The 4309-nt window shown below is 44.7% G+C and overlaps 1 pseudogene; it reads left to right on the top strand.

Moving 5' to 3' along the window:
* The first annotated feature begins 736 nt into the window (after nucleotides 1-736).
* Nucleotides 737-3953, top strand: LOC132483141 (UDP-N-acetylglucosamine--peptide N-acetylglucosaminyltransferase 110 kDa subunit-like; annotated as a pseudogene).
* The last annotated feature ends 356 nt before the right edge of the window (nucleotides 3954-4309 follow it).

Consider the following 4309-nt stretch of genomic DNA (forward strand, 5'->3'; position numbering starts at 1 on the left):
AAAACCTATAATGACATGAACTAATTTCTAGGGTTCTTCATAGGACCTAAAAAGGAACCCGTAGAGTTGTGGAACAACAAGAGAAGCTACTGTGATGAGAAGCCTGGGCACCGCAACAAAGAGTAGCACCCGCTCGCCGCAACTCGAGAAAGCCTGCACGCAGCACTGAAGACCCAACGCAGCCAAAATAAAAATAAATAAATAAAAATAAATAAATTTATCTTTTAAAAAGTAATACTCAGGTTTGAGGCATGAGAAATTTGATGAGGAGAAATTAGCTAATGTTTGCAGAACTTTTAAAATATCAAACTCGGTCTCTAAGATTTTAGCATTCTATACAACATCAGTTACTTATTAGTGGTTTGGGAAGGCCAATTTAAAATTTTCTCATCTTACTGTATTGAAATTCACAGCCCTAATGTTTTCCACGTTGACTATATGAACGATGAAGAAAAGTCAGTCATGTATTTCATTTCCAACTGGACAGAAAACAATATTTTAAAAAGGCCTAGTGACTTTTGATTTCTTCTAAGGCAAATGGATAGGTAATTTTTATTCCCTGATTAGGAGAAAAATGGTGGAAGAGGGCAGGGTTAAGAATTAAGATTTCAAGAGCATGAGAGGTAGATGGCCAACCATAGTTCCTAAGGTTCGGTGCCTGTAACTGTTGCTGCTGCTTAAGCGTGCCAAAACAGTGGTACGGCTGCTGCGCTCATGTTTGCTACCACTAGAAACATTCTTGCCAGTAGTGGCGGCAGCGGGACTCCATTACCCCCTTTTTTCACTCTCTCCAGAAGCTCCAGATGGCGTCTTCCGTGGGCAACGTGGCCGACAGCACAGAACCAACGAAACGTATGCTTTCCTTCCAAGGGTTAGCTGAGCTGGCACATCGAGAATATCAGGCAGGAGATTTTGAGACAGCTGAGAGACACTGCATGCAGCTCTGGAGACAAGAGCCAGGCAATACTGGTGTACTTTTATTACTTTCATCTATACACTTCCAGTGTCGAAGGCTGGACAGATCTGCCCACTTTAGTACTCTGGCAATTAAACAGAACCCTCTTCTGGCAGAAGCCTATTCGAATTTGGGGAATGTGTACAAGGAAAGAGGGCAGTTGCAGGAAGCAATTGAGCATTACGGGCATGCGTTGCGTCTCAAACCATATTTCATCGATGGTTATATTAACCTGGCAGCCGCTTTGGTAGCAGCAGGCGACATGGAAGGGGCAGTACAAGCTTACGTCTCTGCTCTTCAGTACAATCCTTCTTTGTACTGTGTTCGCAGTGACCTGGGGAACCTGCTCAAAGCCCTGGGTGGCTTAGAAGAAGCCAAGGCATGTTATTTGAAAGCAATTGAGATACAACCGAACTTTGCAGTAGCTTGGAGTAATCTTGGCTGTGTTTTCAATGCACAAGGGGAGATTTGGCTTGCAATTCATCACTTTGAAAAGGCTGTCACCCTTGACCCCAATTTTCTGGATGCTTATATCAATTTAGGAAATGTCTTCAATGAGGCACGGATTTTTGACAGAGCTGTGGCAGCTTACCTTCGTGCCCTAAGCTTGAGTCCAAATCATGCAGTGGTACATGGCAACCTGGCTTGTGTATACTCTGAGCAAGGCCTGATGGATCTGGCAATAGACACCTACAGGCGAGCTATTGAATTGCAACCACATTTCCCTGATGCTTACTGCAACCTAGCCAACGCTCTCAAAGAGAAGGGCAGTGTTTCTGAAGCAGAAGATTGTTATCATACAGCTCTCCGGCTGTGTCCCACCCATGCAGACTCTCTGAATAACCTAGCCAATATCAAAGGAGAAGAGGGAAACAGTGAAGAGGCAGTTCGCTTGTATCGTAAAGCATTAGGGCTCTGCCCAGACTTTGCTGATGCCCATTCAAATTTAGCAAGTGTATTGAAGCAGCAGGGAAAACTGCACGAAGCTCTGATGCATTATAAGGAGGCTATTCGAATCAGTCCTACCTTTGCTGATGCGTACTGTAATATGGGAAACACTCTATGGGAGATGCAGGATGTTCAGGGAGCCTTGCAGTGTTATACTCGTGCCATTCAGATCAACCCTGCATTTGCGGATACCCACAGCAATCTGACTTCCATTCACCAGGATTCAGGGAATATTCCAGAAGCAATTGCTTCTTATCGCACTGTTCTGAAGCTTCAACCTGATTTTCCTGACGCTTATTGTCATTTGGCTCATTGCCTGCAGGTTGTCTGTGATTGGACAGACTATGATGAGCGAATGAAGAAGTTGGTCAGCATTGTGGCTGACCAGTTGGAGAAGAATAGGTTGCCTTCTGTGCAGCCTCATCATAGTATGCTCTATCCTCTTCCTCATGGCTTCAGGAAGGCTATTGCTGAGAGGCATGGGAACCTCTGCTTGGCTAATATAAGTGTCCTTCATAAACCACCGTATGAACATCCAAAAGACTTGAAGCTCAGTGATGGTCGACTGCGTGTAGGATACGTGAGTTCTGACTTTGGGAATCATCCTACTTCTCACCTTATGCAGTCTATTCCAGGCATGCACAATCCTGATAAATTTGAGATATTCTGTTATGCCCTGAGCCCACATGATGGCACAAACTTCCGAGCGAAGGTGATGGCAGAAGCCAATCATTTCACTGATCTTTCTCAGATTCCATGCAATGGGAAAGCAGCTGATCGCATCCATCAAGATGGTATACACATCCTTGTAAATATGAATGGTTATACCAGGGGTGCTCGAAATGAACTCTTTGCTCTCAGGCCAGCTCCTATTCAGGCAATGTGGCTGGGGTACCCTGGGACTAGTGGCGTGCTTTTCATGGATTATATCATCACTGATCAGGAAACGTCACCTGCTGAAGTTGCTGAGCAGTATTCTGAGAAACTGGCTTATATGCCCCATACGTTCTTTATTGGTGATCATGCTAATATGTTCCCTCACCTGAAGAAAAAAGCCGTCATCGATTTTAAGTCCAATGGGCACATTTATGACAATCGGATTGTGCTGAATGGCATCGACCTCCAAGCATTTCTTGATAGTCTATCAGATGTGCAAATAGTCAAGATGAAATGTCCTGATGGAGAAGACAACGCAGACAGCAGTAATACAGCTCTTAATATGCCTGTCATTCCTATGAATACTGTTGCAGAAGCAGTTATTGAAATGATTAACAGAGGACAAATTCAGATTACAATTAATGGATTCAGTATTAGCAATGGACTGGCAACTACCCTGATCAACAATAAGGCTGTCACTGGAGAGGAGGTTCCCTGTACCATTATTGTAACCACACGTTCTCAGTACGGGTTACCGGAAGATGCCATTGTGTACTGTAACTTTAATCAGTTATACAAAATTGACCCATCTACTTTGCAGATGTGGGCAAATATTCTGAAGCGTGTTCCCAATAGTGTACTGTGGCTGTTGCATTTTCCAGCAGCAGGAGAAGCTAATATTCAACAGTACACGCAAAATGTGGGCCTTCCCCCAAACCGTATCATTTTTTCACCTGTTGCTCCTAAAGAGGAACATGTTCGGAGAGGCCAGCTGACACTCCACTCTGTAATGGCCACACCACAGGGATGGATGTCCTTTGGGCAGGGACCCCCATGGTGACTATGCCAGGAGAGACTCTTGCTTCCCGAGTTGCAGGTTCCCAGCTCACTTGTTTAGGCTGTCTTGAGCTGATTGCTAAAAATCGACAAGAATATGAAGAGCTAGCTGTGAAACTGGGAACTGATCTCGAATACCTGAAGAAAATTCGTGGCAAAGTCTGGAAGCAGAGAACATCTAGCCCTCTGTTCAACACCAAACAATACACAATGGAACTAGAGCGGCTCTACCTACAGATGTGGGAGCATTATGCAGCTGGCAACAAACCTGATCACATGATTAAGCCTGTTGAAGTCACTGAGTCGGCCTAAATAATGACTGTGTGCCCAGGAGAATTACCCCTGTAGCTGAGCCTCAACCTTCTGGGGGAAAGGGAACTACTTTTTCAATATCATGGTGCAGATGGGTGACAGACAATGATAAGAAATAGCACAGCCAGACTTGCTTCCTGCATGATCACGATAGGGAGAGACCCAAGAGATGCGAAACTGCTGTTCCACAAGGAGTCTCCATCGAATTTTGCAGCAGCCAGGTGTCTGGAAGGTCTGGAAGGTAAGTCTGGAAGGTAAGTCTGGAAGGTCTGATCTCCCTTGGTCTTCCAGGGGATGGATGGTTAATGTGGAAGGGAGATAGAGATTGCCCAGCCGTTTTGTGATTATCATGGATTGATTGAGTCTTCTGAATTAATTTTT

The sequence above is a fragment of the Mesoplodon densirostris genome, chromosome 2 (genome assembly GCF_025265405.1).
Source record: "Mesoplodon densirostris isolate mMesDen1 chromosome 2, mMesDen1 primary haplotype, whole genome shotgun sequence".
In the NCBI taxonomy this organism is placed as follows: domain Eukaryota; kingdom Metazoa; phylum Chordata; class Mammalia; order Artiodactyla; family Ziphiidae; genus Mesoplodon; species Mesoplodon densirostris.